The sequence below is a fragment of the Vombatus ursinus genome, unplaced genomic scaffold, assembly GCF_900497805.2.
Source record: "Vombatus ursinus unplaced genomic scaffold, bare-nosed wombat genome assembly UNPS02014781.1, whole genome shotgun sequence".
Taxonomy (NCBI): domain Eukaryota; kingdom Metazoa; phylum Chordata; class Mammalia; order Diprotodontia; family Vombatidae; genus Vombatus; species Vombatus ursinus.
In genome coordinates this window covers 35,078,261-35,103,589 of record NW_020954559.1, presented here as the reverse complement: position 1 = coordinate 35,103,589, position 25,329 = coordinate 35,078,261, and positions in this window count along the sequence as shown.

The window sequence follows — 25,329 nt, the reverse complement described above, 5'->3', positions numbered from 1 at the left end:
ATCCTGGCAGCCAATTCCCATGTACTCAACAGGTACACGAAACTAGAAACTAAACTGTAGTTTAGTGTTTTACATCACACCTAACAGACTGGCAAAGATGACAAAAGGGGAAGATGACAAATGTTGGAGGGCCTTCTGGCAAAAGGTAGCTGTGAATTGGCCCACCCATTCTGGAAAACAATTTAGAACTATGCCCCAAAAGTTATTAAACAATGCACACCATTTGACCCAGATACTAGGCCTAGCTATACCTCAAAGAAATTTTTTAAAAGAGAGAAAGGATCTATCTATCTATCAATCTATCTATCTATACATATGTATTTTTATAGCAGCTTTTTTCATGGTAAAACAAAAAAAAAAAAAAAGGAAACTAAGGGAGTGTCTTATTGGAGAATGGCCAAACAAATTGTAGTATATTAATGTAATGGAACATTACTGTACCATGAGAAATGAACAGTTTCAGAGGAAATTGGAAAGACATCTAAGAATTGATGCATAACAAAGACAGTAGAACTAGGAAGCCAATTTATACAATGATAACAGCGACTTTGAAGACTTTAGAATTCTGATCAAAGCAATGATAAATCATGAATCCAAAAGAGTGAAGATAAAATATGTCATTCACCTCTTGTAAGAGAGGTGATGAATTTAAAATGCATTAAGACATACATTTCAGGACATAGCCAAGGTGAGAACTTGTTTTGCTGGACTATGTATTCATGTAGTTAAGGCTTTAAAAAAGTGTTCATTGGGGGATGAGTATGTATGAGTGGTATGAGGGACAAATTAATAAAAGAAGAAATTAGAAAAAATAAATTTGAGAAACTCAAAATGCATAGATAAATCTGTTTGGTAATCTGTCTAGCAAACAATATGTGTTTTTTCTTTTTTTATAATTATTTTTCTTTATTTCATGAAATATTTCCCAAATACATGTAAATTTTTTTAATAATCATTGTTTAAAATTTTGAGTTCCAAATTTTCTCCTCCCTTCCACTTTTCTCCTCTTCTTGAGAAGGCAAGCAATTTGATTACAATTAAACATGTGAGGTCATACAAAACCAATTTCCATATTAGCCACATTGCAAAATAAAACACAAACAAAATAAAGTAATAAAGATAAAGAAAAAATTAAAAGTATGACTTCAATCTGTATTCAGAGTTCATCAGTTCTCTCTCTGGAGGTAGAAAGCATTTTTCATCATGGATCCTTTGGAATTGTCTTGTACCATTGTCTTGATCAGAGTAGCTAAGCCTTTTACAATTGTAAAATCATTCTTACATTATTGGTGTTTCTGCATACAATGTCATCCTGGTTCTGTTCACTTCACTTTGTATGAGTTCATATAAGTCTCCCCAGGTTTTTCTTTTTATGCTTTTCTTGAGTCTTGTGTTTGAAAGTTAAATTTTCTATTATCTCTGGTCTTTTCATCAGGAATGCTTGAAAGTCCTCTATTTCATTAAATATCCTTTTTTCCCCCTTAAAGAATTGTAGTCAGTTTTGCTAGGTAGGTTATTTTTGGTAACAATCCCAGCTCTTTTTTCTTCCAGAATATTATATTCCAAGACTTCCACTTCTTTAAGTAGTAGCTACTAGATATTGTGTAACCCTGATTGTGGCTCCCTGGTATTTGAATGGTTGCTTTCTGGCTGCTTGAAGTATTTTCTTTTTGACCTGAGAGCTCTGGAATTTGGCTATAACATTTCTGGGAGTTTTCATTTTGGAATTTCTTTGGAGGAATGGATTCTTTCAATTTCTATTAAACCCTCTGGTTCTAGGATATCAGGGGAGTTTTCCTTGATAATTTCTTTAAATATTATATCTACGCTCTTTCTTTGATCATGGCTTTCAGATAATCCAATATTTTAAAAATCATCTATCTTTGATCTATTTTCCAGGTGAGTTGTTTTCCCAATAAGATATTTAAAATTTTCTTCTATTTTTTTCATTCTTTAGACTTTGTTTTATTGTTGCTTGATGTCTCATGGAGTTATTAGCTTCTACTTGCCCAATTCTAAGGTTTTTTTGCCTTTTTTTTTTTTTTGGTGAAGCAATTGGGATTAAGTAACTTGCCCAGGGTCACACAGCTAGTAAGTGTCAAGTCAAGTGTCTGAGGCCAGATTTGAACTCAGGTCCTCCTGACTCCAAGGCTGGAGCTTTATCTACTGTGCCACCTAGCTGCCTCCCAATTCTAATTTTTAAGGGATAACTTTCTTCAGTGAACTTTTGCACCACTTTTTTTTTCCCATTTGGCTATTCTGTTTTTTAAGGAGCTATTTTCTTCAGTGAATTTTTGCCTCTTTTTTTCATTTGGCCAATTCTTTTTTTAAGTTATTATTTTCTTCAGTATTTTTGTGCCTCTTTTACCAAGCTGTTAATTCTTTTTTTTCATAATTTTCTTCTTTTGCTTTCATATCTTTACTTAATTTTTCTTCTATCATTCCTATTTGATTTTGAAAATCATTTTTTAACTCTTCTAGGAATTCTTGTTGGGCTGATATCCAATTCACTTTTTTTTTCCCCTTTGAGGATTTGCTTGAATCTGTTTTGACTTCATTGTCTTCTGAGTTTGTGTCTTGATCTTCCCTATCACCACGGTAGTTTTTTTTTTTTATGGTCAGATTCTTTTTGTTTATTTGTTTGCTCATTTTCCCATCCTATTTCTTCATTTGTGGGTTTTATTCCCAGCATTGGAGTGGGAACAGTTCTGTCTCAAGCTTGAGGCCCTTTTGAACTGCTGTTTTCAGAGCTAGTTCTAAGGGTTTGGAAATTTTAAGTGCTTCTAAGGTGGTGTTATCTGGGGAGAGATGTGGTCACTGCTCTCTTGGTCTGTTATCTGGTCCTTACCCAGAAAGGGCTCTTGGTCCCTTGGAATTTCAATGGATACTTCTCCTTATGGTGCCCTAGCAAACACTTTATGTAGAAGTATGATTGTTGCAGCAGAAATTAAGAGATGGAACTATAATCAATTTAAGTAGAATTCTGCCACAGTCAAAATGTCCTTTTCCTGGAAGGATTCCACATAGTCAATGTTGAATCTTTTAAAACTTTTTTAAAAAATTAACAAACATTAATTTTTTTTCCTTCTCACTCCTCTGTCCAGAAAGAAAGAAAGAAAGGAAGGAAGAAAGGAAGGAAGGAAGGAAGAAGAAAGGAAAGAAGGAAAATAAAACCCTTATAACAAACATGAATCAATAAGCAAAACAAATACCTCATTGGCCTTGTCCAAAAATCTGCCTTATTCTGAATGCTGAGTCCATCACTCTTCTGTCAAGGGATGAGTCATTTGGAATTATGGTGCACTCATCAGGGTTTTTAAGTCTTTCCAAAGTTGTTTGTCTTTATAGTGTTATTATTGCACAAATTATATTCCTCATTCTGCTCACCTCATTCTGTGTCACTTCAAAAAGTCTTCCAAAGTTTCTGTGAAATTGTCCCCTTAATCATTTCTTATGGTACAGTAATATTCCATTGCATTCATACATTATAATTTGTTTAGCCACTCCCAATTAGGGGTACACCACTAGTTTCCAATTCTTCGCCACTACAAAGAAAGCTATAAGTATTTTTATACAAAGAGATCGTTTTCCTCCTTCTTTGATCTATTTGGAGTATAGGCCTAATAATAGTTATTGCTGGGTCAAAGGGGTATGGATGACTTGGTGATTTGGGTTCATTGCTTTCCAGAACAGCTGGAATAGTTCACAGTACTACCAACAGGGTATTAATGTTCCTGCTTTCAAGCAGCCCCTCCAACATTTGTCACTTTCTTTTTTTGTCATCTTGGCCAATCTGATGAATACAAAGATTTGAAGTATTTTTAAAAATGGCTATTGACAGGTTGTTTTTCTTACTGTAAAAACAGCCTGCTTTATCATTTGACCATATATCAATTGAGGAGTTGTTCCTATTCTTATATATCTGAACAAGTTCTTTAAATATCTTGTAAATAAGTTAGTGGGGTTTTTTTTTTTCCAGAGAAGCTTGCAAAGGTTTTTCCTCAGTTAACCGTTCACCTTCTAATTTTAGTATCGGTTTTATTTGTATAAAAACTTTAATTTTATCACAATGACATACTCTATAATCCTCTTTATCCCTTGTTTGGTCATAAACTCTTACCCTATTGATAGATCTGGGAAGTATAATTATCATCTACTTTACTCCTCTTAATTTACAATGTGACCTTTTATATCTAAATCACATAGCTATTTGAGTTTTTCTTAGTATATGAGACAGTTTGCTCTCCCTCTTGGTCTAAATCTAATATTTGCCAGATTGCTTTCTAGTTTTCCCAGGAATTTTGGTCAAATTGTGAATAGTTGGGGTCTTTGGGTTTATTTGAAAATTAAACTAGCTTTGTCATGTGTGCCTGCTATGTTCCAATTCAAGTCAGCAAGTATTTATTAAGTGTTTAAATATGTGTCTGGCACTGTGCTAAATGATGGGAATGCAAATACAAGAAGAAAGGAAAGCAGTCCTTTCCTTCAAAGAGCTTACATTCTAATGGGAAAAGACAATACATAAAAGGAAGCTGAAAAGTAGTAAGTAGGAAGGCACCAACTTATGAAGGGCATGGTAGAGAAGAACTGAAGAGTCACTGGTGGAGCCCAGAGAGAAATGAAAATATAACTGGTCTGGATACTATCCTTACAATAGGGGTTCTGGAAGGAAACAGCCAAGCAAAGGAAGGGGCTACAGGGCAGAGTATAACTCCATTGTGAGAAATCCAGGATACAGAGAAATGCCAGGGCAAGAAGGCTGCAGTGGCACAGTAGAGAAATAACTGATTACCTCTCTAAGTAAATCACGATATTATCTGCAAAAATGTAATGACTTTGTTTCAACTTTGCTTAGTCCCTCAATTTATTTTTCTTCTCTTATTGTTATAGCTAATATTTCTAGCAATAGATCAAATAGTAGTGATAATGATAGCCATCCTTGCTTTACCTCTTATCTTATTGAATAGGTCTCTAGTTTATCCCCATTACATATAATGCTAACCAATGGTTTTAGATAGATATTATTTACCTTGTTAAAGAAAGGTCCATTTAGTCATATATTTTAAGTACTTTTAACAGAAATAAATGTTATATTTTGTCAAAAGTTTTTTTCTGCATCTAATGATATTATGATATGATTTTTATTACTCTCGCTATTAACAAGTTCTATTATATTTATAATTTTCCTAATATTAAAGCAACTACATTACTGTTATAAATCCAACCTAATCACAATATATGCTATATTTTACTGTGTAATTGTCACCACCGCATAATCGTCACACTTTTTTTTTCCCAGTTCAAAAATTGGTTTATAACCTTTTATTGCATAATTGTCTTATGGTATAATTCTATTCCTTACATCACTTAAAAGGTAAACAGAGCAGAAATGTATTCACCTGTGGCATATAGATACTCATTTATCACTTGTGCATTTCGAGCCCCAAACCTAGAATTCTCAGCCCATATGCACTGTCCGTATATTTCTGAAAGCCAACTTGCATGGTTTGTTTAGAGCGCTTCAGTACTAATAGTATTGTCATTCAACCCAATGAAGAGCTGAAGGCACAAGGGGAGTGGGTGGGCAAGTGAAACTGCCATGTATAAGTCACATGATATGGCAAGACTTGCATCTTCCCAATTTTAAGGTATGTTCACAAGTATTCCATGCATCCTAATCTTGCACCAAAGACATATTAGTAATAACTGATTTTTAAGTAATACCAGCACAATTTAAAAAAAAAAAAAGAGCTTCACATAATGATCACACCCCACATTTTTGCAAAAAAAAATTTGGCATAAAATCTGCCACGATTATGCGGTAAAATATAGTAACCTTTCTCATATGTTCCTGTAGCCTCTGTGCTAATACTTTATTTAAAATTTCTGTGTTTATATTCATTACTGATATTGGTCTATAGTTTTCTTCTTTTGTCTTAACTTTGCCTGGTTTAGGCATAAAGAACATATTTATATCATATAAAGAATTCAGTAGGATCTCTTATTTTTTAGTTTTATACTATTGGAATTTATTGTTCTTTGAATATTTGATAGAATTTGCTTATAAATCTACCCTGCCCTGGGAGTACATTTATGTCTTATTCACCTCCTTTTCATGAGTTTGGATTATTTAAATTATCTACTTCTTATTCTGTTAATCTGAGCATTTCATATGTTTAAAAAATAATGATCAATTTTATTTAGGCTGTCAGTTTTATGGTAAATAGTTAGGCAAAATTGTTTTTTAAAATTTCCTTTATTGTAAATTCTCCTTTTTCATTTCTGATAGTGGTAATTTCTTTTATGGTTTATCTATTTTCATTGATTAAAAAGATTTCTAAGTTTTACTTATTAATTCAATGGTGTTTTGCTATCAATTTTATTCATCTCTTATTTTCAATTCTTTTATTTTGATTTTTAATTGGGATTTTTTGTTGGTTTTCTAGGTATTTTTATTGTTAGTTTTATGACCAATTCATTCATCTGTTCTTTTTTTTGTTGAGGAAAGCAATTAAAAATACAAAATTTTTCGTAGGGCGTAGTTTGACTGTATCCCATAAATTCTGTTATGTTGTCTTATTGTTTTCATTTCTTTTTATGAAATGATCTACTGTTTCTTTTATTTGCTCTTTAATCAACCAATTCTTTAGGATCAAGTTATTTAGTCTTTTACTATTCTCTTCTATTTTCTGACTGAGTTCATCCTTTTCACATTTCTAACACAAGTCCCAAAGTTCAGTGGTATGAGACTCTCCTCAGTGGTAGAGATAATGGTTGTGTGCCTATATGACGGGTTGAATAGAGTTGATGAGAATGATAGATGGGAGATCTTCAGGCTCTTGGAGTTTTTTGGGTCCTTCAAAAATTTTGTAGTTGCTTTAAGTACTTCTGGCTTCCAGTTTTAAGGGGGAAGACAGATGATGCCAAAACCCACTTCAGATTGCTAAAAGATAGAGTCAGAGTTAGAGGTGTATTTAGAGTTAGAATCGGAGGGTTCCAATCAATCAATCGATAAACATTTACGATGTACCTATTATGTACCAACTATTATGCTAAGCGCTGAAGTCCCTGACCTCAAGGAGCTTATAATTTGATAGGAAAGACAATATGAGAACAAATATACAGAAAGTAAGTTATATACAGGACAAATAGGAAATTATTAACAGAGAGAAGGCACTAGATTGGAAAGTCTTCCTGTAAAAGATGAAATTTTAGTTGGGACTTAAAGAAAGTCACTTTTACAGGAAGAGGTAAAACATTCCAGATGTGGGAGACAGCCAGAGAAATTGATGAGCCAAGAGATGGAGTGTCTTGTTCATCAAACAGCCAGGAAGCCAATGTCACTAGGTCAAATATATTTGCCTTTTTTATATTTCTCTTGATTATTGTGTTTTTATTTCAAAATTTCTACTCAGCTCTGCTATTTTCACCAGGAATGCTTGGAATTCCTCTAAAGGTCTTACTGAGTAAATTATTCTTGGTTGTAATCCTATATCTTTTGCCTCTTGAAATACTGTATCCCAAGCTCTTTCCTCCTTCATAGCAGCGGCTTTGTGTGATTCCTTGGTGCTGGAATCCTTTCTTTCTAAGTGCTTATAATATTCTTTAAACTGAATTATCTGGATTTTAGCAACTGCATTGCTGGGAATTTTCATTTTGAAGTTTCAGGATGTGACCAGTAGGTTCTTTCTATTTTCACTCTGCCCTAATATATCTGGTTATTCATGATTTCTTGAAATACGGTATACAGGCCTGTTTTTTGGTCATGACCTTCAGGTAGTTAAATGATTCTTAGTAGGGTTTTTTCCTTCTTCACTGGTTTTCCTCGTCACTTGTTTCTGATACGAGGCACTTTATATTTTCTTCTTTTTTTTTTTTTTAGTTTTTTGAATTTTTTTTTAAAAAATCTCTTGTTGTCTCATGGAGACATTAACTTCTTTCTGATCCATTCCAATTTCCAAGGAGTCTATATCTCCTGTACAAAACTATTAATTCTCCTTGCAAGTCTTTTGTCTAGAGTTCTCATTTCTTTCTTAAGAGATTTCCTTTCATTTATAATGATTTTTTCACTCTTGCTTCATTTCTTCTTGGAATTCTAGTTAACCTTGTGACCAAGTTGTGTTTTTCTTTGAGGCTTTGCTTATAGATATTGTGGAGTTAATTTTCCTTGTGGTTTATGTCTTAAGTGTTCCTGGCTCTATAATAGTTTCTCATCATGGGTGTCTTTTTTTGGGGGGGGGGGGTAACTGTTTTTACCTCATTTTTCCAGCCTTATCTTTATGTTAGGGCTAGGCTCTCCACATTTCTAAGGAGAATATTAAGACTTTTTTGGGTCCTTATCTATTTTTTTTCTGGGGTTTTGCTGATGCTTTCTTTGCTTATTGAGTGCTATGTTCTTCAAAGATATTGGGGCAGTTCAGGTAAGGACCTACATAGTTTTAGCATGCTCCAAGTGATCCAATCTCGGGTGAAATCTGATTATTTCATCACTTGTCTTTGATTTATAAACTCCCACCCCCAGTTTGAGTCTGCGTGATATAACCGCAAATTTATCCCTGGTTGGAGCTAAAGTACAGTGCTGCTGGCCCCATTCACTACCAGAGCTAGCTGGAAGGCTCTGCTGGTTCAGGACAACAGATCTGTAGGTTCACCCTTGCCCTGAATTTCTTGTGCTGGTTACTCAGCTATAGCAGCCTGGATTTATGGGCTGAATTTGCAATCCTGATCTAGGGCCAAGCTACCCAGATGTCACTCAGGACTGTGTGTCACCTGGAATGTACGAGGTCCCCTAATGCTCCTAATTTTAATGTTCGTAAACTTAAATCCATTCTCCTCTCCTTTACGTAAATACAAGATAATTTGAGGAGAGACAGAGGGGATCCCCTGACTAAGAACTGAGGGGATCAGAAAAGGTTTCCTATGGGAGATGGTACCTGAACTAAGTCTTAAAGAAAGTTAATGGATCTAAGGTGGAGCTGGATAAGGAGTACATGTCAGTCATAATGGTCATTTTATCCAAAGGCACGGAAAGAGAAGAAGGAAGTAGAAGGTTGAAGTGCATGAAGAGGAATAATATGAAATATTTGGACAGGTCTGTTTATACCATTTTGCCTTGATGGTAGGCAGCTAGAACTGGGTGCACATATTATCTGGTCTGTTCTACTCATATCTTCTCTGTAAGGTTTAAAAGGCAGTATGATCCACTAGAAAGACTACTGGACTTTGAGTCCCAAGGTCTCCTGGCTCAAATCCCACCTGTCACCTCCTGTGTAACCTTGGACAAGTTACTTCAGCTCCTTCAGTTTCTTTATCAATAAAATGCAGTTTTGGACTGGATGGTCTCTGAGGTCCCTTCCAGCTTTGCCACTACGGTCCTGTCATCCTCTGGTCTGAGTTTGCATCCTAGCTCCAAATTTACTAGCTACATGCAACTGGCCAGCTCATTTCACATTGCCGTAGCTCAGCTTCCTGATCTAAAATTCACATGGGGTGGTGTGGAAGAAGAGATACAGATGTGGTGCCATACTAATCAAACTGCTAAAGGGAAGTGTTCCTTTATAGAACTAGGTAACATAATAAAATACATCTGGAGGAACAGAGAGTTAAGAATCTGATGGGAAATAGTTTTTAAAAGTAAGGATGAAGGAGCTGCAGCAGTACCAGATCTCAAATTATACAAAGCAGTAATCATCAAACTATTTGGTCCTGGTTAAAAAAAATTATACATATATATATATATATATATATATATATATGTTGATTAATGGGATCTGTTAGGTACATACAACCCAGAAGCAATCAAACATAGCAATCAACTGCTGGGGTAAGAATTCCTTGTCCAGTGTAAACTGTTGAGAAAATTAGAAAGCAGTCTGGCAGAAATTAGGTTTTGACCAGCAATTTATACCATATGCCGACAAACTCTAAATGGTTACATGACCTATATATAAAAGATCATGTAAGTGAATATGAGGACAGAGGAAGGAGATAATTTTTAACAACTACGGAGAAGGAGAGAATTCTTGACTAAAGGAGAGATAGAGATGATCATAAATGATAAAATGGGTAATTTTAAGATCATAAAACTAAAAAGCTTTTGAACAAGAGAATCAATATAGTTAGAATTAGAAGGGAAAGAGTTAAGTGGGAAAAATATTTGTAGCAGAATTTTCTAATAAAGAACAGATATTCAAAATATATAGGGAACTGATAAAAACATAAGAACAAGAGCCATTTCCCAACAGATAAATTAGTCAAAAAATATGAAGAGGTAGTATTTAAAAGAAGACACAATCTGTCAATAACCATATGAAAAAAAGTTCCAAATCACTAATAATAAGAGAAATACAAATTTTTTAAAATTCAGAGGCTCTACCACACACTTCCCAGATTGGCAAAGATTAAAGAAAAGGAAAACGGCAATCATCAGAGGGACTGGTGGAGCACTGGCATATTAATGCACTTTCTTGACACCATCACACCAACTACCAATTAACCGACACCAGCAGCGCTTCCTAGATGATTCTAGAATGACCCCCACAGCCATCATCCCAGGAAGCAACCCCACCTCATCACTATAAGTCCCTGATTATTGTGAGTGCCTCCTATTGCAAGAACATTTTCACCTTTCATTTGCATTTCACTGCAGCCTTACACATAGACCAGGAATTCTAGCTTCTCTTGCCCAAATTGACATTTTTCCAACTTTGAGAACAGATGGTGTGGGTACAGGTGCTGGAGAATTGTTTCTACCACAGTTAAATCCTGGCAAAGGTCCCATGAGTAAATCAAGATGTCACTGCGCGAAGCTACTAGCCTTTGATCCAGCAGGTTGCAACAGACTGGGTTCATAAATTGCTGGAAAACTGCAGGGACCTTATGGAACCCAAATGGCATAAATCTATATTTAAATTGACCCACACAAATCAGACTGTGTCTGAAAACACAGTCCTCTATTCATTCCCATCCAGACACCCTCTGCACATCCAGCTTAGTGATAATCGTTGCTTGATGATGCAGCTGAACCAGTCCACTGGAATCAAGGGCAGAGAGAACTGATCTTGTGCCATGATTGGGTTGAAAGTTCCATTAGTTCACCATTCTTTTTTCTCCATGAATATTAAGGAGAGGGTCAACAGGGGAAATATTAATAAACTTGTGCTTAGGTCGTGCCAATATAATAAAAATGATGCTACCTAAAAATTCACAAGTGAAACCCTAATAGGTATTTTTTTCTGTGGAATTCCTGCATACTTATTTCTTGTTTCCAAGCAAAAAATAAATGTTGTTCAAAGGAAAAAGAATACAGGAAATCAAACCAATCATTACAGAGCAACCCAAGAATACAAAGAGCTCTGGGCAAATTTTTTGGGGGGGACTCTGTTTTTAATAAACAAATTTATTTTAAAATGTATTATAAAAGTCATGGGCTCATATACTGATTTATCAATAAAGATTTAGGATAAATGGCTTCCAATAATTACCTTTTCATAAAAAGTATTGTGATTTAAGATACTAAACAAAAACAAAATGACAGTGTAAATTTGGATTACTATTATAATCTACCCGACTAGGTGAGTTATAATTCTGTTCAGCATCATTAAAGAGTAAATCCCCCCAAGCTCATTCATTCTTCTGGCTATTCACAACACTATTCTTCAGTTAATCCAAGAAAACCGGTTTATACCTTGACCATTCACCTTACTTTCACACTGCCTGAAGACCATCAACATTGCCACAAACACCCATACATTTTCTGAAAGTTTTCAATACCATTCCATATCTGATACCCAAAAGAGAGAATACATCAAATAGCTTCCTATCATACCCCAATAATACACATTTTTTAAAAACCCAACACTAAAAATGTTGCTCTTTTTGCAGTGGTGTGTGTCAAAGAATAAAACACAATGAATAAAAACTTTCTCATAAATCCGAACTTTGTTTTGAAATGTTTGATGTGAAAAAGGCCTTTCCTAGAAGACCCTGTTAATCATATTAATTTTTTTTTCTTTTTTGGGCTAGGCAATGGGGTTAAGTGACTTGCTCAGGGTCACACAGCTGGTGCGTGTTATGTGTCTGAGGCTGGATTTGAACTCAGGTCCTCCTGACTCCAGGGACAGTGCTCTATCCACTGTGCCACCTAGCTGCCCCAAATCATATCCATTTTCATGAAAGATAATAAAGTAAATTTAATAAATTTAAAGATAATGTTTGTTGCATCTTACACTAAAGTTTGAATTGCGTTTTTTTTAAAATAGTATTTGTTGTGTTGGCAATACAAATAAACCAGAGAATGGAATGTTAATACTGTCTATATATTTCATAGTGCTCTGATTTTTGAAATCTCCAATACAGTAACTCCTAAAATGAAAATAATGATTAGTTTGCTTTAAATGTATATAATATGTTCAAATTATAATTTAAGAATATGAAATCAAAGAGAACTTAGGTTTCAATTGCTGATATAAACTTATAACAATATTTTCATATTAAAATTGTATCACACTTTTGTTTTTTGTACTATAGTTTATAACAGTTTAAACAAAAAATATAAAATTAAAATATTCCAGTCTATACAAAAATTATCAAGCTTCTAACACATTATGTAACAGAATTTAGCATTCTACACAATATGATGAATTAGAACACATGACACTTACATAACAACTGTTAATCTGCCTCTTCTCTAGATGGGAAAATTCTTGAATTTAAGTTTATTAGAACTTTTTGTTGTTGTTGTTCAGTGATTTTCAGTCATGTCCAATTCTTTGTAACCCCATTTGGGGTTTTCTTGGCAAAGATACTGGAGTGGTTTGCCATTTCTTTCTCCAGATCATTTTACAGAAGAGGAAACTGAGGCAAATAAGATTAAGTGACTTACCCAAGGTCACCCAGGTAGTAAGTGTCTGAGACCAGATTTGAACTCAGGAAGACAAGTCTTCCTGATTCCAAGTCTGGCACTCTATCCATTGAGCCACCTAGCTGACCTTATTACAATTACAATCTTAGTATTAATGATGACAGCACTTCAAAAGCAGATTTGAAGAAATAGTGGCATATTTTATAATACCCACAATTTAAAGTAGCTAACATGGGACATACAGCCATATCTTGGAGATACTGCAGGTTTAGGTCTAGATCACCACAAGAAAGAGAATATTGGAATAAAGCAAGTCACATGAATTTTTTGGTTTCCCAGTGTACATAAAAATTATATTTATGCTATATTGTAGTCTATTAAGTTTGCAATAGTATTATATTTAAAAACAACAATGTGCACATCCTAATTAAAAATACTTTATTGCTAGAAAATGCTAACCATCATCTGAGCCTTCAGCCAAATGGTGGAGGATCTTGCCTGGTTGGTGATGGTTGCCGACTAATCAGGGTGGTGGTTGCTGAGGGTTGGGGTGGTTGTGGCAATTTTGTAAAATAATGCAACAATGAAGTTTGCCCATCGATTGACTCTTCCTCTCACTTGAACACTAAGAGGTCATTGTAGGGTTATTAATTGGCCTAATTTCTTTTTTTTTAAGTTTTAATGCCTTTTATTTTTTTCTAGGAATTTTTTTATTAATTTATTTTTAGTTTTCAACAATCATTTCCACAAGCTTTTGAGTTTTAAATTTTATCCCCCTCCCTCTCCACCTCCCTCCCCAAGATGGCGTGCAATCTGATATAGGCTCTACATATACATTCCTATTAAATATATTTTCACATTAGTCATGTTGTAAGGAAGAATTAGAACCCACAGGAGGAACCTCAAGAAAGAGGAAACAAAACAAAACAGAAAAAAAAGAGCAAATAGTATGCTTTGATTTGCATCCAAACTCCATAGTTCTTTCTCTGGATGTGGATAGCATTTTCCATCATGAGACTTTTGGAGATGTCTTAGATCCTTGCATTGCTGAGAAGGGCTAAGTCTATCAAAGCTGGTTATCACACAATGTGGCTGTTAATGTGTACAACGTTCTCCTGGTTCTGCTCACTTCACTCAGCATCAGTCTATACAAGTCTTTCCAGGTTTTTCTGAAGTCAGCCTGTTCATCATTTCTTACAGCACAATAGTATTCCATTACATTCATATACCACAACTTGTTCAGCCTGATGGGCATTCCCTTAATTTCCAATTCTTTGCCACCACAGAAAAAGCTGCTATAAATATTTTTGTACATGTGGGTCCTTTTATCATTTTTATGATCTCTTTGGGATACACCCCTAGAAGTGCTATTGCTGGGTGAAAGGGTATGCACATTTTTATAGCCATTTAGGCATAGTTCCAAATTGCTCTCTAAAATGGTTGGATCATTTTACAACTCCACCAACAATGCATTAGTGTTCCAATTATCCCACATCTTCTCCAACATTTATCATTTTCCTGTTTTGTCATGTTGGCCAGTCTGACAGTTGTGATGTGGCACTAAGTTGTTTTGATTTGCATTTCTCCAATCAATAGTGATTTAGGGTATTTTTTTTTTTCATATCACTATACATAGTTTTAATTTCTTCATCTGAAAACTGCCTGTTCATATCCTTTGACCATTTATCAATTGGGGAATGACTTGTATTCTTATAAATTCGACTTAGTTCTCCATATATTTTAGAAATGAGGAATTGGCCTAATTTCAGTATTGTTGTTTTTCAGGGAGCAGGAAGACTGGAAGACAGGAAGAGAGACAGGGAACGGCAGGCCAATGGAGTGGTCAGAACACACACACACCATCTATTGATTAAGTTTGCTGCCTTATACAGATGTGGTTTGTGGTGCCCCAAAACAATTACAATAATAAAATCAAAGATCCCAGATCCCAGATCTCCATCACAGATATAATAATAATGAAAGAGTCTGAAATATTGTGAGAATTACCAAAATATGACAGAGACACGACGTGAGCCTATGCTATTGGGGAAAATGGTGCCGACAGATTCACTGGACACAGTGTCGCTACAAACCTTCACTTTGTTAAAAAAACAAAATGAAACACAGTATCTTCAAAGTATAATAAAAAGAGATATGCCTGTATGAGAAATTATAAGAAGCAAATATTAGACATCAAAAGCAGTTAACTCAGACCATAGAGAGTTTGCTACTAATATCAATATTTAAAGATTTTTTTAAAAAATACTATTTTAGTGAGAGCAAAAAAGATTTTGTCCTACTCATAAATAAAATTTTAAAAATTGTTTATTTTCCATTTATCTCCTTTTTAATGTCCATTTTAATGTTTCATAATGTAACTTATTAGTACAATAATATACACATATAATTTATAAATAAATTAAAATATTTATTTACAGGAGTACACTGTCAAAACAGTTCAGAGAACACTGGCCTAGGGCACTGAGGGTTTAAGTGAGCTGTTCATGGTCTCACACCTAGCATGCATCAGAGGCTGCCCTGCTCTAAACCAAGTTGCCTCTTAACAGTTCCTTACATTCAGCTGAAATCTGCCTCCTTGAAGATTATACCCATGACTTTCGTTCCCCACTCCCTACCCCTGCCAAGTGACACAGAATGAAAAAGTCTTTGCAAATCTAAATTGAGTATTTCAGAGGTTTCAAAGATTGTGATTGAGATTCCTATTCTATAAGATAGCAACTGACTGGAAGTCAATAAGACCTGAGTTCAAATCATGGCTCAGAAACTTAATTGACTGCATGACTCTGATAAGTCATTTAACCTTTCTCATTCTCAGTTTCCTCATCCGTAAAATGAGTGCACTAATAGCACCTCCCTTCCAGAGTTGTGAGGATTAAATAAGATAATATATGCAAAGTATATTGCAAACCATAAAGTGATATATACATGCTAACTCTTGTTATTATTATTAAAATTACTATTTTGTCTCCATCGTATACTTGATCCTATCCCATGGTGTTTAGGGGTAGGAGAGAATGAGGTACTCAGAGCTGGAGCATATATCTATCTATCTATCTATCTATATCTATATCTATATCTATATCTATATCTATATCTATATCTATATATACACATAGGCCACTCCAGAACTTACCCACCTTGGCTCACTGTTGGAGTTTGCAAATTGTATCCCACAGATCATAAGATAGGGGGTGTCTCCACAGACAAGGCAGGTCCCCTACACACACACACACACACACACACACACACACACACACACACACACCCCTCAAGGTCCCCAGGGAATACTAGCACGTTGACAGGGCAGTGGCCGTAGCACATAATCCCAACGCAGGTCCTCAGGAGACTTGAGTTGGATCAGGTTCATTCCTTCAGTCCAAATCCAGTAAACTGCATTTCCATTGGTGCCTTCTCACCACATAATCCAGGACGATTGGCTGACTTAATTCAGGTGTATTCAGATGTTCCTATATCCCCATACAATATATCTCACACAAATAAGGTAACATTTGCTTGGTTATACAGGTCATTCATAATTTTTTTATTCTGCACATTTCATTTTTATCTTAAGGTTTTTTTGGGGGCTTATGATGAGCCAGGTCCTTCAAAGGGAAGTAGTGGGCTTGGGCTTGGGGGGTGGAGGGGCTGATGTATGACTTGTCTAAGGGTGGTACTGAGTCACCTAATCCCAATCCAATATAAGAGGAGGCAATACTTCAACCAGAATACACCCAGGGGTTACTGATACGAGAAGATGCCATCGGTCACTCTAGCCTCTGCCTATCTTCCCTGAAATTATAATGACCTTATGTGTAGTAAATTAATAAATCAATAAAATTGATCCTGGGTCCCAATAAATATGTTGGTCATGCTGAGCCCCCACACCCAATGGGTAACTGAAAAATATTGAATATTAAGTTATATCTTAGGGACAGCTAGGTGCTAAAGGGGATTAGAGTGCTGGGCCTTGAGTAAGAAAGATTCATCTCGGGGCAGCTAAGTGGTGCAGTGGATTAAGCACCAGCCTTGGATTCAGGAGAACCTGAGTTCAAATCCGGCCTCAGAAACATACCACTTACTAGTTGTGCGACCCTGGGCAAGTCACTTAACCCCATTGCCTAACCAAAAAAAAAAAAAAAAAGAAAGATTCATCTTGCTGAGTTAAAAACTGACCTTAGCACTACTAGATGTGTGACCCTGGACAAGTCACTTAACCCTGTTTGCCTCAGTTTCCTCATCTGTAAAATGAGCTAGAGAAGGAAATGGCAAACCATTTCAGCATTTTTGCCAAGAACATCCCAAATGGGGTAAAAAAGAGTCAGACATGAATGAAACGAATGAATAACAAGTTATATCCTAAGTAAGTTATTTCTCATGTTCACCCACCTAGTTTGGAATGGCTGTCAAAGTTATACACTAGCAAGAAGTGTATCTGAAAGGATTTAACACTGAGATGCACAGCAAGGTTACCATTTCAGCAAAGTTTCCTATATAGCAATAACTTCTGTTTGATTGATATAGTTATAGTATAATTTTTAATCCTTTGATTATAGGCTGGAAATTGGATGACTTAAATTTAGTACCTAACCCTAACCCTAACCCTAATGTTAATGGCGAAGTATGTGTACTGACCATCGACCCACCCTCGGGGGCACTCTGTGCTGTGTTCATTAATAACCCAGCCTCTTCACTATCAGGGTCCTTCCATCCTTAATGTTGCCTAAGTAGCCCATCAGGACTTGATCCTGAGCCCCCTAATCATCCCTATCCATACTCTTCCACCCTGCCTTGGTGGGACAGATTTGGTCTCAGGTATAGATCAGAGAAAGAGCTGACCAACCTGACCTGGTTTTGCCCTTATAAAAGTACCCTGACGTGGCCAAATCTCTGATGTGACTCCCCACCTGAAGATAACGCATCCTGGAGGCGTCCCTTCCCTTGCCTGAGCTATTTCTAATCTGATGTGCTGAATACACTTGCTTGCACCTTTGCAAGCCTCTGCAGATCTACATTTTTGATGCTTCCTAAGCACCTCGTGACACACCCAACCCCAATTGCCTCATCAAAAAAAGCAAAAACAAAACAAAACAAACAAACAAAAATCCCAGAATGTTCCTTACATTTAAATGAATGCTATCCCTTCAAAATAGTTACTCGGGGAGGCTATCCACTTACTCTAACAATGCTGTTTATTGCTCAGACCCACTTTTGGAAGAGCTCTTTTGGAAGTGCCTCAGAGCCAACAGCATAGTCGTGAAAATGTCTTCAGCGGTGCCAAATCTTTTCCCTTAACTGTGGGTGATTTTGTTTTAGAAAGAGACAAAAATCATTCTGAGCCAAGGCTAGTAAATAAAGCAGTAACTTGGAATTCTTTCACTTAGGGCAAAACCAATTGGGGGTGAAGGTTGGGGAGCACAGGTGAAGAGGACAGTCCAACGACACAAATACCTGTGGTGGGAGAAGGATGTCCTGGCAATGGGAACCTGGGATCCCACGAGGAAACAAAGTCAGAGCACCCAGCACAGGGAGGGTAGCATAACTATGAGTAAGGGCAAGAAGGTCTCTGAACTGCTAACAGGAAGAAGTATGTCCTTCCATGTTGGTATCCAAGGCAAATCTTTGATTGTCCCTTGCTAGTTATGTCTCTGCTGGTGAATAAAGTAGGTGGTCAGTCTACGTAATGGTTCATCCATTCTTTTGTTCAAGAAGCATTCGAACGAGGGGATATTATGTTCTAAATACTGGGGATATAGAGACAACCACAGAATGACCCCTGTCTTCAAGGAGCTTATATTCGGGGTGGGAGTGGAGACCACATGTACACAAATAAGCAAACCAAAATATGTACAAAGTAAATCCAAGGTAATTTCAATAAGGTAGGGTACTGGCCACTGGGAGGAAAGCCAATAGACTTTCTGTAAGAAGGGGCACTTGACCTGAACTTCAAAGAACGTAGGGATTCTAGGAGGCACTGGGGAAGAGTGAATGCATGGGAGATGGTCTTATGCAAAATCTCATTTTTTTGTTTAAAAGGAAATCAGCTTAGCTATAATCTAACAGGACTGATTTCCTTGTGTGGCTTATACACTGAATCTGAAGGCAATTCCAAAATATTTTGAGCAATAGATGTACCAGTAGAATAATAAATAACCCCAAGGAGACTGCTTTAAAAGGCAATACATATTTAAATGCGTATGTTTTGGTAGGTTTATCAAAAACAAATCAATCATCACTACCTTGTTAAATTTAATATAGACTTAAATTAAGTATATGTATAACATAGACTTAAAATTGTTTTAAAAATATTTTTCCAATTACATGTAATAACAATTTTAATATTTGTTTTTTAAAATTTCAAGTTCCAAATTCTTTCCCTCCTTCACTCCCCTCTTCCCTCCCTGAGACAGAAAACAATTTGATATTGATTATATATGTTCAATCATGTAAAACATATTTCCATATTAGTCATGCTGTGCATGAAAACACCAAAAAAAAAATTCTCAAGAAAACTAATAGCATTTTTCATCATTAGTATATACTTTTAATAAGAAACTATATATGAGTATAATATATAATTCTCTCTTGTTCCCCCTTATATATAGAAATTTTTGTGTTTGTTGATGATATATTTGTTGTGATTTTGTTTCTTGCAGCAATGATGTGTTGTTGAAATATTTGTTTGTTGTTCAAAATAAAAGAATTCTTTTAAAAGTCTCATTTCTTATGATGAGCAGGCAGATTTCAGAAAAACCTGGAAAGACTTATATGAATTGATGCTGACTGAACTGAGCAGAATCAGGAGAACATTGTACACAGTAATAGCAACATTGTGCGATGATCAACTTTGATAGAATTACCTTTTTTCAGCAATGATCTAAGTCAGTTCCAACAGACTCATGATGGAAAATGTTATCCACATCCAGAGAAAGAACTATGGAATCTGAATGCAGATTGAAGAATACTATTTTCTCTCTTTTTCTTTCTTGTGATTTTTCCCTTTCGTTCTAATTCTTCTTTCACAACATGACTAATGTGGAAATACATTTAATATGACTGTACATGTATATCCTATATCAGATTACATGCCACCTTGGGGCCGGGGGAGGGGAAGAAGGGAAAGAAATTTAGAACTCAAAGTCTTATAAAAGTGAATGTTGAAAACTAAAAATAAATAAATATTTTAAAAGTTTCATTTCTTTATACACTTACCCCATATTTCTTACTGATTTTGTTTGACATTAGGCAATAGGTAGTAATAACTACTGAAAGCCTATATGTCAATATTCTAAGGAAAAAAGGTAATCTACTTATAAAAAATCAATAGCTGATTGGGTTTTCTCTTTAAATTGGCATCAGAACTTTCTTGCTTTCCTCATCATCTCAATAATGTCTGCCTTGCCTAAATGTAAAGATACATTTTACCAGGCTTATTTCGCACTGCTTATTTGAAAGAATCTCCACACGTGATAGAAAATTGTAAAATTTCTTTTCTGAGTAGCATTTATTTCAATTTTCAAATACCTAAAGTTTCTTTTTTCTGGCATTGGAGAAGCCTCTACCTCACCAGGAAAAAAAAAAAAACTGCCATTGCAGGGGGAAAAAAGTAGAAAAAATATCATATCAAGTTCATTTGAACATTTAGGGATTTTATTTTTATCTTACATTTGCCTTCCTCAGAATGAAATTTTTAAAAGTTGCAGAAGTTCAGTCAAGGATCGAAAAATTCAAATGAAGGACGGATTGGAAGAGATTTATGGCAAACCGGAGGCTCAAGTTATTTAAATATTAATTCTTCCCCAAAGTGAGAATTTAAGAGATAGCCCCATCTGTCTGAACTTCCTTTGATAAAACCCAGTAAGTGATTTCAGGCATTTCCCCCCCATCTAACATCTTTTACAGACTTCACCTAGCACTTCCAGATATTTTAACCCCTTGGGGGCCTATTTGAGTTTTCAGTTTAAAAAAAAAAAAACATCTGCACAAGACTTCAGATAGAATCCAATTTCCCTTCTAGCATGATAATTTCCCCAAGGTATCAATCAGGCACAGAGATGGAGGCAGCTTCTGGCAGGGTCAGTGATGAAGACTGACGTGCTATCAGCGTAAGGGAGATCTTTGTATGCCACAGACCTGGCCTTGATCTCCTTAATGTGCCTGTCTTGTCTGATAGTGCCAGTCAAAGGTTCAATTGTCAAATTTAATTGCTGAAAGTTGTGGGAAGAACTTGAACAGAGAAAGAAAAAACTGATTCCCTCCTTCAGAAATCTGGAGCAGAGTTTTGCAGCAGCTCTGAGGATAGGGGCGAGAGGATAGTGAAAAGGCAGTCAGCTAGTTAAGTAGACCCCAACATTTCCCTCTAGTTTTTTCCCCCTTGCATTTTTTCCCCTAGAAGAACATCAAACATTTGAAATATTTTTTAATTGCAGGCAGTTATATTTTTACCTTGACATAATGAGGTGATGAATATTGCTTGACCCTGGTGACCTCCAAATTACCTTTGATTAAATTTTTTAAAAAATCCACAAGTCTCAATGTTTCTTTTGTATTCACTGAACAACTGGAGAGCCCTCCTGTGGCTAATTTAACACCTGTATATTCCCAGAGACATTAATTGCAACAGCGTGGAACTCAGCAGCCAAATATTATCCTTAACCAATAAAGGGGACAAGAATAAACCCAGAGAGTGAAATTGATTTGGTAATTTATTTTTGAAATCCTTCCTATTATCCTATCCAAATTGAATGGCTCATTAAGCCTTAGCTTTATTTCTCCAAACCCCAAAATATATTTCAAAATATGTTACTAAAGAAAACCATCCTTTTTAATAGAGAGCCATCTCTAGCGGATTAAACATAATGTTCTGAGTCTAGACTTCAGAGTTCTGTTCCCAAATCCTCTTCTGACTTGCTGGGTGGCCTTAGGCAAGTTCCTTAACTGAAAATCCTCTTTTTCCTCTGCCCGGCATAGCTTTTTCTATGTACTTAAAACTCCCTTAGAAGCCAGCATGAGCTGGGAATGACACTTATGAGCAAGGTTATGATGATTTAAAAATATATTCTAAACCCCACAGAAGTAACATACTATACCTGCTAATGAGCCCTCTGAGAATTAAGCTCCTATATAAGGGAAGTGGTCACGTGAAAAACAAATTCAACAAGTATTTGTTAAGCACTATGTGCAAGGTTCAGTACTAAGCCAAGGTATAGGAAGACAAAAAAGGAAACATCCCCTGCCCTCAAGGAAATTACATTCTCCTGCGGTACGACTATACATGCACAAAGCAGAGGGGCCCATGTCTAGCCCCTCTGACAAGGGCTGTCCCCTACCCGTACCATAGAGGTGTGGTTATGAGGTTTGATGGAAGGCAAAATAGATATGGCTAACCTCTTATCTCCCCACCCTTCTCCAAGCTAGACTTTAATTCCTGCTTAGAGTTGAAGCAGGAAGCTGAGGTCAGAAGCTTGACCACTTTGTCCTCCCCACAGAAAGGGTTACAGGGCTAGAATTACATCTATCTGCTGCTTTAAATATTGTTAGCGAAGGGAAAGAGATTTTCCTCTTCAAGCTAACTTCTGATCACTTTTTTGTTATTGGGGGTAAGGAGGACGCCAAGCTTTATATTCAAGGCTTGGCCCCTTTCCCACTGAATACATAGTTCCACAATGAACACACATAGTAAAAATAGCGTGGGAAACCCATTTATCCAAATCATAGCAAAACATATCAGACAAAGTACACATATGAGATTATACACTAGGCAATGCAGAGTGAAGGAGCTCTCCCTCTGGGAGGGAGGTAACTCAGCTTAACCAAGGATGGGGAGAGGGAAAGAGGGAAAGAAGGAAACAGAGAGACAGAGACAGAGAGTCAGTCCTAGATCTCACTCAAGGAGAATTTCCCCAGTCTCTAGTACAGCAATCTAGGGATGGGAACATGATGGAGATTGCCAGATCCTCTCATGTTTTTCCAGAGTCTCTTGCTTCAGCAACCTGAAGTGGAGTTGGCCTCATCCATCGTCTCTCTCAAAGATGGAAGCCAGAAATGCCCAGAAAGACTGCAAGGTCCAGAATGACTTAAAACTTGAAGAAAACTCAAAGTGACTCTACCAAAACTGGGAGAAGACCAGAGCTCTCCTACTCTTACCATTTCCACCAACTATATCCTATCTTTTTGTCAAGACAGGAAGTTCATCTCCACCAATAAGAAGAGAGACGCATACCAATGGGCTTTGGAACTGGGCTTACATAAAGAACATATATAGTAATGCTGCAATTTCAACAGAGAGAGAGAGGGAGACAAAAAGAGAGACAGACAGAGACAGAGAGAAACAGACACATGAAGACAGACAGACAGATACACAGAGACAGAAAGAGAGAGACAGAGAGATACACAAAAAGAGAGAGACAGAGACACAGCGACAGAGAGAGAGAGAGAGACACAGAGAGAGGGAGAGAGAGAGAGCCAATAACTAGAGGATCAGGAAAAGGCCTCCAGGAGAAGGTAGCACCTGAACTATTCCCCATTCTTTTGAAGGATACTGAGGATACCACGAAAGCAGAGGTGAGCAGGGAGCAAATTCCAGACATGACAGATATTTGTGTCAAGGCTTAGAGTCAGGAGATCAAATGAGTACAGGTAGAAGTGTACTAGAACAGCTCCATCTGAGATCCAATTGTTAAATTTTCAGTGTGAGAATTTATACCTCAGAAATTGGCAACTCTACAGATCAGGGCTTGATTTATCATTTTGTTGATTGCCTACACTTAAAAAAAAATGGAGAAAATGTTGGGGCAGCTAGGTGGCACAGTAGATAGAGCACTGGCCCTGAAGTCAGGAGGACCTGAGTTCAAATCCAGCCTCAGGCTAAACACTTGACTCTTACTAGCTGTGTGACCCTGGGCAAGTCACTTAACCCCAACTGCCTAAAAAAAAGAAAAAAAGAAAATGTTAACAATGCAGATTAAACTTAAAAGTATGAAGCATAACTTTTTTGGGGGGTGAGGAGAAACCTGGTTGTTTAACATTTACTAGCTTGTACATAGGGAAATAGCTTAATAAGTCAATTTGGCTGGAATAGTGAATGCATGAAGGACAATAATATGATATAAGCCTGGAAGTGTAAGTGGGAGCCAGATTGTGGAGACAGAAAGAGAAATTCCATTTAAAATAACTATAAACAATATAAAATACTTGGGAGTCTACTTGCCAAGATAAATCCAGGAACTATATGAGCAAAACTATAAAACCCTATTCACACAAATAAAGGTAGATCTAAATAATTGGAAAAATATTAACTGTTCATGGGTAGGCTGAGCCAATATAATAAAAATGACAATTCTGCCTAAATTAATCTATTTATTTGGCACTATACCAATCAAACTATCAAATAATTATTTATAAAGCTAAAACTTGCCTCTCAGCCTTGTTTCATTTTCTGTAAAATAGGGATAGCTGAACCACTTATGTCACTGTATTGTTTTGAAGATCAAATGAAATTGAATATGTAAAGTGCTATATAATGCTTGTTATTATTATTATTGTTATTGGGATAAGGTGGGATAAGAGTGACAGACCTAGAGTCAGCGGACACATTTTCCTGAGTTCAAATCTGGCCTCAGATACTTACTAGCTGTGTGACCCTGGGCAAGTCACTTAACTCTGTTGGCCTCAGTTTTCTCATCTGTAAAATGAGCTGGAAAAGGAAATGGCAAACCCCTCCAGTGTCTTTGCCAAGAAAACCCCAAATGGGGTCATGGAGAGTCAGACACTACTGAAATGACCAGACAACAAACTATTATTATTATTATTATTATTATTATTATTATTATTATTATTATTATTGAACCAGGCTGCTTCTCACTCACATCTCCAATTAAAACCGGAAAAGATCTGACACCACCTGTTTATATTTGCTTGCTGTTAAGGATGAATGAATTTCACAGGATTATACATTTGGAATTGGAAGGGCAATTTACCTCCTCACTTTACAAAGATGAGGAGCTAAGGACCAGAGAAGTTAAGTGACTAGACCATGGTCACACAAGTAGCAAGTGTCAGAGCCAGGATTTGGAACCAGGTACTGTGACTCCAGGGCAGCTAAGTGGCACAGTGGATAGACAGCCAGGCCTAGAGATAGGAAGACTGATCTTCCCGAGTTCAAATCTGGCCCCAGACACTTACTATCTGTGTGATCCTGGGCAGGTCACTTAATCCTCTTTGCCTCTGTTTTCTCATCTGTCAAATGAGCTGGAGAAGGAAATGGCAAACCACTCCACTATCTTTACCAAGAAAACTGCAAATGGTGTCAAAAAGAGTCTGACATGACTAAAAAAAGGACTGAACAGCAACTCTGAATCTAAATCCACTGTACTATGCTGCTTCCTGTGAATCTATCATTTCAACAAGGCATTTGATTTTCTAATCTTTTATTTCTAATACTCTCCCTC